This window comes from Pan paniscus, chromosome 10 (assembly GCF_029289425.2).
Source record: "Pan paniscus chromosome 10, NHGRI_mPanPan1-v2.0_pri, whole genome shotgun sequence".
Taxonomy (NCBI): Eukaryota; Metazoa; Chordata; class Mammalia; order Primates; family Hominidae; genus Pan; species Pan paniscus.
Genome location: NC_073259.2, coordinates 6,210,044 through 6,222,095, shown reverse-complemented (window position 1 = coordinate 6,222,095; position 12,052 = coordinate 6,210,044). Strand labels below are relative to the sequence as shown.

General features: G+C 46.0%; 1 long non-coding RNA gene across 1 annotated transcript in view; it reads left to right on the top strand.

The window, feature by feature from the left end:
• Positions 1-562: 562 nt before the first annotated feature.
• Positions 563-12,052, top strand: part of LOC134728464 (uncharacterized) — a 51,265-nt gene continuing 39,775 nt past the window's right edge. Inside the window, exon 1 of the long non-coding RNA XR_010108880.1 lies at positions 563-7,722. This is a non-coding gene — a long non-coding RNA (uncharacterized LOC134728464). The remainder of the gene's footprint in view (positions 7,723-12,052) is intronic.

Below are 12,052 nucleotides of genomic sequence, written 5' to 3'. Positions count from 1 at the left end.
GCAGTGAGATCTTAAAAAGGACTCATAGGCTATTTTGGACTGATCTGCTGAAGGGAAGGCCCCCTGTGGTGGTGGTCTAGACCAGAGATCCCAAACCAGGAGCCCCAGACTGTGTTGGCTTGTACAGTGTGTTTAAAAATCAAATTAGTTTTCAACATGAAACCTTCAGGAGATATCGTATAAAAATTTGGAATTCCAGCTTTGAAAGGAAGAAAGAGAGAGAGAGAGGATGAATGAATCTGGCAATCTAAGGAAATTAGCTCTTTGAGGGTCATTAGGTTTTCCCAATTTATTATTATGTTTTAATTGATGGGGGGAGCGTTTTATTGTTGTTGCAGTTCGTTTTTGTTTTTATGCAGAAATTTTCCATTTTTATGCAGTTAAATTTATCAATCTTTTCTTTCACTGCTTCTGAACCTTGTCTCTTGCTTAGAAAGATTTAATCCCCATATTGGTTTGCTAGGGCTTCCATAATAAAGTAACCCAGGCTGAGTGGCTTAAACAACACAGAGATTTATTTCCTCACAGTTCTGGAGACTAAAAGTCCAAGATCAAGGTGTAGGCAGGGTTGGTTTCTTCTGAGACCTCTGTCCGGGACTTGCCAGGTACCTTCTGCACGTGTCTTCACACAGCCTTGTCTCTCTGCTTGCCTGGGTCCTGATCTCTTCTTACAAGGACACCAGTCGTACTGGATTAGGGTCCACCCTAACGACTTCATTTTAACTTAATTACCTTCTTGAAGACCCTATCTCTAAATACAGTCACATTCTGAGATACTGGGGGTTAGAGCTTCAAACATGAATTTGGGGAACCCAATTCAGTTTATAACATCACCCAGAATTATTTTTTTTATTTCTCCCATGTTTTATTTCAGTACTTTTATGGTTTTATTTTTAAATGTTAAATATATGATTCATCTGAACTTTGTTTGGTATAAGAAATGAGATAGGGATCCAATTTTATTTTTTTCTAGTTACTAAGGTAAATGATTCAACTCCATTTCTTAGTAATCTTTTCCCTCAAATCTTAAAATTCTACCTTTGTCTTATACTCCATTTCCAGGTATATTTGGGCTATTTCTACATACTGCTTTGTACCATTAATCTGTCTATGCCTGTGCCACTACCAAGCTTTTAATTATATACTTTTATATTTTCACCTTCTAGGGTAAATCTTCCTCTGTTATTTTCTGTTTCAGAATTTTCATCATGTTTTTGCACATTTACTTTTCCCAGTTTACTTTAGCATTGCCTTGTGTAATCCTAAAATATTCTGATAGCATTTTTACTGGAATAGGGTTAAAGACACAGATGAATTTAGGAAGACTTTACATTATGTTGTTGAAAGACTTACTTAGCATTGTATATCCTTTGTACTGCTGGAATTTTTAACCATGTACATGTACTATTTTTAGGAAAAGGAAAAATTTAATTTCATTCTTAAAAAAATAAAAAATAAAAGAACACAGCAAAGGTAAACAATGATTAGCAGAGATAAATTTATCTAGAGGAGCCATTTTGGAGCTCCTTAAATTCTAAACCCCACAATTATAACTTCTCCTCTGTTTATGGATGCCTTACTTTCTCACGGTTAGAATAAAATAGATTCGGCAACTCATTTTGACAGTCTGCATGGTGTACTAAGGAGAAATGTTAGTTCTCCCCTCTGCTGTGTCTCATTTCTGCCAATTCAAGAGCTACACTCCTCTTGTAGAGGTTGTCTAGGCTGAGAGGCAGACTGAAAACTAGGCAGGTTTCCCTAACATTCCCCAGCCAAGGCGGTCATTGTCTGGCTAAACCCAAAAGGGTCAGGTTTCTAGTGACAATGAAGCTGCCTCAGGTCTTCCTCCCATCTCACCAGCAGCCAGCTGCTTCTTTTCTCTCCTGAGCTCAAGTGTCTTCCCTGCCCCTCCTGCAAGCCTGAGGAGACAGCTGCAGCAAGCAATGCTGGCACCTTAGATGGTCTTCATGTCTGTAATGTGGTGACGAAGAGACCCTGGAGTTATACTTCTCCATGAGTCTTCCTATTTTCTTTCTTTCTTTCTTTCTTTTCTCTATTTCTCTCTTTCTCTTTATCTCCTTCTTTCCTTCTTTCTTTCCTTCTTTCTTTCTCTCTCTCTCTTTCCTTCCTTCCTTCCTTCCTTTTTTTTTTTTTTTTTTTTGAGGAGTCTCGCTCTGTCACAGGCTGGAGTTCAGTGGTGCGATCTCAGCTCACTGCAACTTCCGCCTCCCGGGTTCAAGCCGTTCTCCTGCCTCAGCCTCCCCAGTACGTGGGATTACAGGCACATGCCGCCATGCCCGGATAACTTTTGTTTTTATTTTTGTTTTTGTTTTTGTTTTGAGACAGAATTTCGCTCTTGTTGCCCAGGCAGGAGTGCAATGGCACAATCTCGGTTCACTGCAACCTCTGCCTCCCGGGTTCAAGCAATTCTCCTGCCTCAGCCTCCCAAGTAGCTGGGATTACAGGCGTGCGCCACCACGACCGGCTGATTTTGTACTTTTAGTAGAGATGGGGTTTCTCCATGTTGGCCAGGCTGGTCTCGAACTCCCGACCTCAGGTGATCCACCCGCCTTGGCTTCCCAAAGTGCTGGGATCACAGGCGTGAGCCACTGCGCCTGGCCCTCTATTTTCTTTCTTGTTTCCATGCTCTTCCATCCACTCCTCTGTTCGTTCACCCATTCGTTCACATTTAGCACATAAGAGTGATCCTACTAAGATGTAAGCTAGAACCATGGCAGCCTCTGCTCGTAGCCTGGCACTGGCGTCTCACCTCGCTCAGAGGAAAAACCAAAGGCAAAGGCATTACAATGGCCGACTTAGGCTTCACATGATCTGTCCACCATTCTCACTACCTGTGACCTCATCTCCAGCTTCTTTCCCTGTCATTGACTCACTCCACCACACTGGCCTCCTTGCTGTCTCCTTCATGCCTGGAATGCTCTTACCTCAGATGGCCACATATTCTCACCTCCTTAAGTTCTTGATGCAAATATCACCATCTCAGTGGTTAGGAAGAGTGTATAAATAGAGAAGAGATAGGGGCTATGGCCCAGCCCAGTGGCTCACATCTGTAATCCCAGCACTTTGGGAGGCCGAGGCAGGTGGATCACCTGAGGTCAGGAGTTCAAGACCAGCCTGACCAACATGGTGAAACCCCATCTCTACTAAAAATACCAAAAAAAAAAAAAAAAAAAAAAAAAATTAGCCATACGCAGTGGCGCACACCTATAGTCCCAGCTACTTGGGAGGCTGAGGCTGGAGAATCGCTTCAACCTGGGAGGTGGAGGTTTCAGTGAGCAGAGATCGCCCCACTGCACTCCAGCCTGGGTGATAGAGCCGGACTCCATCTCAAAAAAAAAAAAGGGATCAGGGCTCTAGGTGATATGGTTTGGCTCTGTGTCCCCACCCAAATCTAATCTCAAATTGTAATCCCCACGTGTGGAGGAAGGGACCTGGTGGGAGGTGATTGGGTCGTCGGGACCGTTTCCCCAAGCTGTTTTGTGATAGCGTGTGAGTTCTCAGGAGATCTGATGGTTTTAGAAGGGGCAGTTTTCCCTGTGCTCTCTCTCTCTCTCTTTCCTGCCGCCCTGTGAAGAGGTCTCTCCTTCCCCTTTGCCCTCCACCATGATTGTAAGTTTCCTGAGGCCTCCCCAGCCATGCAGAACTGTGAGTCAATTCAACCTCTTTTGTTTATAGATTACCCAGTCTCAGGCTGAAAACGGACTAATACACTAGGACTGAGTCCTGTATAGCTTAGTTACTTCATCTATCACACTATTAGAGTTTGTGTAGAACACAAGGGCCCTGCAAAAGAGAACAAAGGGAACAACCAGAGACCTAAAGAGTAAAACAAGGAGGTTGTGGGGTCATCGAAGCCGAGAAAGGAGCTTGAAGAAAAAGAGAGTTCCCAGCTATGGCGAATGTTGCTGAGAGGTCCAGTAGTAGAAATGAGTGGAGATTCATAGGTTCAAGCAACAAGCAAGCTATATATTGTTGAGAAACATGACAAAATCCATTTTTCAGTGAAGGGATGGGAACAGAAGCAAGGTAGTGTAACCGAGTATTCACAGTTTTTTCTAAGAGATATTTTAATTATTTTTTTTATCTCTCTCTTCTTTTCTCACTTCCTTGGTTCCTCATTTCCTACTTAGCCTTTTAGAAATGCAAATATATGGCTCAGGCCTGTAATCCCAGCACTTTGGGAGGCCGAGGTGGGCGGATCACGATGGCAGGAGATCGATTCCACGGTGAAACCCCGTCTCTACTAAAAATACAAAAAAAAAAAAAAAAAAAATTAGCTGGGCGCGGTGGCAGGAGCCTGTAGTCCCAGCTACTCAAGAGGCTGAGGCAGGAGAATGGCGTGAACCCGGGAGGCGGAACTTAAGAGTGAGCCGAGATGGCACCACTGCATTCCAGCCTGGGCGACAGCAAGACTCTGTCTCAAAAAAAAAAAAAAAAAAAGAAATGCAAATGTAGCCTTTTACTTCCCCTTCACCAGACACTCCCTACAGGGCAAGTTCTTCTAACTGTGCTTCCAGACTGAACTCTCCTCGAGAGTTAACAGTCCATTTGCCGACCGAAGTATGCCCACAATGGAACTCTCACCCTCCAGGAGGCTGCTAGAGAGATAGCAGTCAAAAAGCACGCCCGCTGCTCTCTCCCACTTGGAGAGTTTTCAGCCTAGTAAGATGCCAGCAGTCACCAGCTCGGCTGCCCAGTAGATAAGGCCCTGCCTTGCTTGCTCTCTCCCACTTGGAGAGTTTTCAGCCTAGTAAGATGCCAGCAGTCACCAGCTCGGCTGCCCAGTAGATAAGGCCCTGCCTTGCTTGCTCTCTCCCCTGACTTTTAAAAGTGCCTGCTTTCTGCTCCAAAAGAGAAGTGCACGTTTAAAGGCAGGATGCCTGTGCCTCTTCCCCTAAGCCAGCTTTGGAAATAAATCACTTTCTTTCCACCAGACCTCACTCTCGTTAATTGAACTCCGCGAGCAGAGTGACTGACTCGCACTTCAGTCACGGCAGGAACAGGAGGAAGGGGAATGGAAGGCGAAAGAGTAGTGTGTGAAGACTTAACTCTCCCGAGAAGGTTGCCTCTGAAGAGATCAGAGACAAGGAAGGCTCCTGGAGAGAGATGAGAAGTCAAAGAGGACAAAAGCATGTAAATAGTGGTAGATGGAGTGAAGTTAAAGACACAGGAAAGGGAAGGGATAATCAAAGAAGCCAAGTCCTGGAGAAGGTGACAGGAGATGACATCAGGGACATGGGTGCAGGAAGAGAAAGATTTATCACAAAGTCAATGAAGCCAAAGACTTAGGGCTCCTCACTTGCATGGGCCTGTCAACACTTACATTTTATTTATAATTTTATATTCTTTTTCTTTTTCTTTTTTTTTTTTTTTTGAGATGGAGTCTCGCTCTGTCGCCCAGGCTGGAGTGCAGTGGCGCAATCTCAGCTCACTCACTGCAAGCTCCGCCTCCCGGGTTCACGCCATTCTCCTGCCTCAGCCTCCTGACTAGCTGGGACTACAGGTGCCCACCACCACGCCCGGCTAATTTTTTGTATTTTTAGTAGAGACGGGGTTTCACTGTGTTAGCCAGGATGGTCTCGATCTCCTGACCTCGTGATCCGCCCACCTCGGCCTCCCAAAGAGTTGGGATTGGCGTGAGCCACTGAGCCCAGCCATAATTTTATATTCTTTTTCTTAAAGAGGCCCCTCGAGTTACGTAGGTTTCAGGACCCCACAAAACATGGTTCTGTCGCTGTGTGGAGGGACTGACCTTTGATAGGAAGAGAGATGCCCCAGTGTTTCTTAAACTTGAGTGATGACAGTAAAGTAAAGCAACCCCAAAAAGTCTAACCAATAGAGAAATATAACAGAGGAACCCCAGGCATTGGTGCCCCTGTGTTTGAGAACCACTTGTCTGCTTGAGACATTCACACACCTGATTGGGAATCACGAGACCTGAGGTCCATGCCTGGCTTTACCTGTACCATGTAAAGGGCTGGCTTCCTGGGCAAGCGACATATGCAGGGACAGAGTTCCCATCTCCGCTGTCACTGTCTTCAAATTCCTCGTAGTAATTGAACAAGGGGTCCCACATTTTCCTTTGTGAATGGAAATTCTATAAATGGGCCCTGTAAATTCTGTAACTGGTCCTGGTCAAACATTATGATTTAGTCGTCTTATTTTGTGACCTTGGGCAAGATACTTGACTTAAAAAAAAAATTGAGCTGGCCGGGTGCGGTGGCTCACGCCTGTAATCCCACCACTTTGGGAAGCCAGGGCGGGTGGATCTTCTGAGGTCAGGAGTTCGAGACCAGCCTGGCCAACATGGTGAAACCCTGTCTCTACTAAAGATACAAAAACTTAGCCGGGTGTGGTGGCACGCTCCTGTAATCCCAGCTACTTGGGAGGCTAAGGCAGGAGAATTGCTTGAATCTAGGAGGTGAAGGTTGCAGTGAGCCAAGATCACACCATTGCACTCCAGTCTGGGCAACAGGGTGAGACTCTGTCTCAAATAAAAAAAAATTAGCCGGGCGTGGTAGTACACGCCTGTAATCCCAGCTACTCAGGAGGCTGAGGCAGGAGAATCACTTGAACCTGGGAGGTGGAGGTTGCAGTGAGCCACTTCATTCCAGCCTGGGCGACAGAGTGAGACTCCATCTCAAAAAAAAAAAAAAAAATTGGTCTATGTCTGGGTGTGGTGGCTCACCCCTCTAATCCCAGCACTTTGTGGGGCCAAGTCAGGAGGATCACTTGAGCCCAGGAGTTTGAGACCTGAGCAACACAGTAAGACCCTCTCTCTACAAATAATTTAAAAGTTAGCCAGGCACGGTGGCACGTGCTTGTGGTGCCAGCTACTTAGGAGACTGAGGTGGGGGGATGGCTTGAGCCTGGGAGGTTGAGGCTGCAGTGAGCTGTGATTACACCACCTCACTCTAGCCTGGGCAACAGAGCAAGACCCTATCTCAAAAAAAAAATTGAGGCCAGGCACAGTGGCTCATGCCTGTAATCCCAGCACTTTGGGAGGCTGAGGCGGGAGGATCACAAGGTCAAGAGATCAAGGCCAGCCTGGCCAACATGGTGAAACCCCATCTCTACTAAAAATACAAAAATTAGCTGGGCGTGGTGGCACATGCCTGTAGTCCCAGCTACTCAGGAGGCTGAGGCAGGAGAATCACTTGAACGCAAGAGGCAGAGGCTGCAGTGAGCCGAGATGGCGCCACTGCAGTCCAACCTGGCAACAGAGAGAGACTCCATCTCAAAAAAAAAAAAAAAAAAATTGCAATATCATTAACATACCGTAAATACTTGAGTTATTTGTGCCTCAGTTTCCTCATCTTCAAGAAACCATAATAAATCTCCCCTCCCAGGTGGGTCGTGTGACAATGAATGCAAGTTGTCAGTGAAAGGCAATGGAAGTTCTGTGAGCTCCTCCTGTGAGCTGTTTTTTCCATGAGGCGAGTGCTCACTCACGTTGCATACCCCTGCTTATCATGCCTGGGATTCTTGCAGCTGCTGATGAAGCTTTCTATTCTTAACCCATTCTGACATGCTTGTTTTCTTCCTTTTAACACCCAACAACTTTTGCCAAATGAGACTTAAGTACATTGATCACATCATACTCTTTCCCAAGCTGTCTCTGCTCACTAGAGTTTGAGTCTGTCGGTGATTCTCCTATATAGAAGGCATAGCTGATACAAATTCAAGACAGGAAAGGGCAAGGTAAGTGCTTTGGGTTCCCTTCTTTTAATGAGAATGCTAAGACCATACCTCAGCAGAGTTGGCAAGAAGAGGAAAAAAAGAGAGGGAGAATTGCTTCTAACATTTGCAAGACCCAAGGCACAGACGAAGAAAGAAACTCTAGACTTGATATTTAAAATGTATACATTAAGCAAGCACATTGTTAACATTTTCTATTCTTCTACCTTGACAAATACGTTGTCATAATGTTGACCAGGTTTAAATTTAGAAGTTTGGATCACCTAGCGGATCACGAGGTCAGGAGATCCAGACCATCCTGGATAACATGGTGAAACCCTGTCTCTACTAAAAATACAAATAATTAGCCGGGCGTGGTGGCGGGCGCCTGTAGTCCCAGCTACTCGGGAGGCTGAGGCAGGAGAATGGCGTGAACCCGGGAGGCAGAGATTGCAGTGAGCCGAGATTGCGCCACTGCACTCCAGCCTGGGCAACAGAACGAGATTCCATCTCCAAAAAAAAAAAGTTTGGATCTCCTTAGAGTTCTTGCAGGAACACAGTTGTGTGAGGTGAGCCAGACTCCGGTCCTCTCCACTTCTTTTCCCATCCTTGGCTCAAAAAATTTTAGGGGATGATAGAGAAGTAGCCACAGAGGGCCAGAAGACATAGAGGATAAAGAACTTTCACACTTTTCCAGGCTCAATGGCTAAATGCCTGTAATCATAGCACTTTGGGAGGCTGAGGTGGAAGGATCACTTGAGTCCAGGAGTTCAAGACCAGCTTGGGCAACATAGTGAGACCACCCGCCTCAGTCTCTACAAAAAATAGTAAACAAAAAAATATCCAGGAAGGCTAGCATGTGCCTGTAGTCCTAGCTACCCAGGAGGCTGAGGTAGGAGGATCATTGTGTGAGCCCAGGAGGTTGAGGCTGCAGTGAACCGTGATTGCACCACCATACTCCCGCCTGGATGACAGACAGAGAACCTGTATTTTAAAAAAAAAAAAGGAAAAAAGGCCGGGCGCTTTGGCTCATGCCTGTAATCCCAGAACTTTGGGAGGCCGAGGCAGGTGGATCACCTGAGGTCAGGAGTTCGAGACCAGCCTGGCCAACATGGTAAAACCCCGTCTCTACTAAAAATACAAAACTTAGCTGGGCATGGTGGCGCATGCCTGTAATTCCAGCTACTGGGGGGGCTGAGGCAGGAGGATCACTTGAACCTGGGAGGTGGAGGTTGCAGTGAGCCAAGATCGTGCCACTGCACTCCAGCCTGGGCAACAGAGCAAGACTCCATCTCAAAAAAAAAAAAAAAAAAAAAAAAAAAAAAAAAAGAGCCCAGGTGCAGTCGTTCATGCCTGTAATCCCAGCACTTTGGGAGGTCAAGGTGAGAGGTTCACTTGAGCCCAGGAGTTCGAGACCAGCTTGGGCATCATAGTGAGATTCCATTTCTATTAAATATTAGAAGAAAAGAACTTCCAAGTCTCATCCTTGAATTGAGCTGAGCTTGTGAAGGCATCCTAGTTTTTATTACTGATTTTCTTATGGTTCGGATGTTTGCCCTCTCCAAATCTTATATTGAAATGTGATTCCCAATGATGGGCGTGGGGCCTGGTGGGAGGTGATTGGATCATGGAAGTGGATCCTTCATTAATGACTTAGCACCATCCCCTTGGTGGTGAGTTCTCACCCCGTTACTTCATGAGAGATCTGGTTACTTAAAAGTCTAGGACTTCCCTGCTTTCTCTCTTGCTCTCACTCTGGCCATGTGACATGATGCCGGCACTATGCTTTGTGTACAACCTGCAGAACCGTGAGCCAGTTAAACCTCTTTTCTTTATAAAGTACCCAGTCTTGGGTATTTCTTTTTATTATTTTTTATTTATTTTATTTATAATTTTGAGACAGGGTCTCACTCTTGCTCAGGCGGGAGTGCAGAGGTGCCATAACAGCTCACTATAGACTTGACCTCCCAGGTTCAAGTGATTCTCTCACCTCAGCCTCCCAAAGTGCTGGGATTACAGGCGTGAACCACCGTGCTCAGCCTCAAGTATTTTTCTTTTTTTTTTTTTAGATAGAGTCTTGCTCTGTTGCCCAGGCTGGAGTGCAGTGGCGCGATCTCGGCTCACTGCAACCTCCACCTCCCGGGTTCAAGCAATTCTCCTGCCTCAGCCTCCCGAGTAGCTGGGATTACAGGCATGCGCCACCACACCTGGCTAATTTTTCTATTTTTAGTAGAGATGGGGTTTCACCATGTTGGCCAGGCTGGTCTCAAACTCCTGACCTCGTGATCCGCCCACCTCAGCCTCCCAGTGTTCTGGGATTACAGGTGTGAGCCACCACACCCAGCCTTAAAGTATTTCTTTATAGCAACACAAGAACAGACTAACACAATCATCATTGTAGGGATCCATTTCTTAGTATTGAAAAGACTAAGTGCTATGTTAGTACCACGAGCCCAGCAGGAATGCTGGGGTCAGCTGAAGAAAGAGCTCACGTGTGTGCTCTACACAATGCCCTGCACACCACCTGGCTCAGCCTCCTGCACCCTGAGGTGGTCTTCCAGGAATGCCTGCCCAGCAGCACTAGACCCCTTGCAGGACAGAAGAGCAGGACCAAAGCAAAGGTATGAGAAGGAAAGGAATGGCAGGCAGTGTCAAAGAACAGGTCCCGAAACACGATTATTTTCCAAGCATTCTACAGGTAATTTTCACCACTGTTGCCAATAAGAACAGACAGGTTTCGGTGCTTGCTATCTGAACTTGAGTTGCAAGTTGGTGAGCCTAGCATTTCCACAAGAACTTGTGTGGAGAAAAGTAGTCACACTGTTGTGGTGGGCGACTCTGAGGGTGTCTCCAGAGTTTCCATCGTGATGAGATCAGCTTTAGCTGGACGTTAGGTTACTATTGTTACCAGCAGATTGGTAAATACAACTTAGTTGCCTTGCTTTCTCATGTTTATGTCAAAGTAATGACAGGAAAGGGAGCTGCCAGGGAACATCTCACTGCCAGGTGACAAGAACCTTTCTGAGAATAAAGCCAAGACAGAATCAAACAGAGCCCTTCGAGTCAGGAGGACACTGAGCACAAGGGCACAATCTGATGACCATCACCCCTGCCCTGCCTGAAGCTTAGGCGCTCTAATACTGAGAGCCAAATACATTCCTCTCCTGCTTTTCTTTTTTTTTTTTTTTTTTTTTGGTCGGGGGGTGGGGAGCAGGGGTAGGCTTAAATTAGTTTAAGTTAGTTTTCTGGCACTTAAAGCTGAGAAAGTCCTGACTAACCTCTGGAGTAAGGCTCTCTAAGCATGAACAGATTGAGAGGAGCTGAAGAGCACAGGGAAGGTCCTCCTTGTCTGTGAATGTAGCTTAGGTTGGCTCTGTCATTTTGAATAAGAACGGACTTGGCCGGGCGTGGTGGTTCACGCCTGTTATCCCAGCACTTTGGGAGTCCGAGGCAGGTGGATCACAAAGTCAGGAGTTTGAGACCAGCCTGACCAACATGGTGAAACCCCGTCTCTACTAAAAATACAAAAAATTGCTGGATGTAGTGGCATGCGCCTGTAATCCCAGCCACTCAGGAGGCCGAGGCAGGAGAATCACTTGAACCTGGGAGGCGGAGGTTGCAGTGAGCCGAGATCACGCCACTGCACTCCAGCCTGGGAGACAGAGAGAGACTCTGTCTCAAAAAAAAAACAAAAAACGGATTCTTCTCCCACTCTGGGACTCTGGATGAACACTGTACCAGAGGATTAGGTAAGCCACTCTTCCTAATCCCCATCTCCCTTACGCCACCACCCGCCAACCACCATCACCATAGTGTCTATTCCCCGTGACATACACACACCCACAGCTGCTTGAATTTCTCCAGCATGTTAAGTAAGGAAAACAAAGCAAGCTATATATATGTACGTGTCCACCAGCCAGCTGACAGTAACACTTTCTGTACTGACTCCCAGGATAAAGGACATATTGTCTTAATTACACATTCACACACAAATACTAGGTGTAGGCCTTAATGTAGATACTGTGGCAGATGCTAGGAAGTAGAAAACCATTCCTTCCTTCAAGGAGTTTATGAAGTTAATTGGGAGACTGAAAACTCAGCACCCCAATTCACTCTGCAGAAAGCAAAAAAAATAAAACTGAAAGCTGAGTCATGCAAGAAGCAGCCTTTCCTTTTGTTCCTAAGCAGAGAGTTACAGAGAAAAAGCTAACGACCTCCACAGGTAGCTACTCCATGTTCACCTTATCTTACGTACGGTGCCAATTTACTGAGTATCAGATGAACACATAATTGACCGTGCCCCTACCTGCTCCTTTTCCTTGCAACATATGGATCACCACACCCTCCTCTTTCC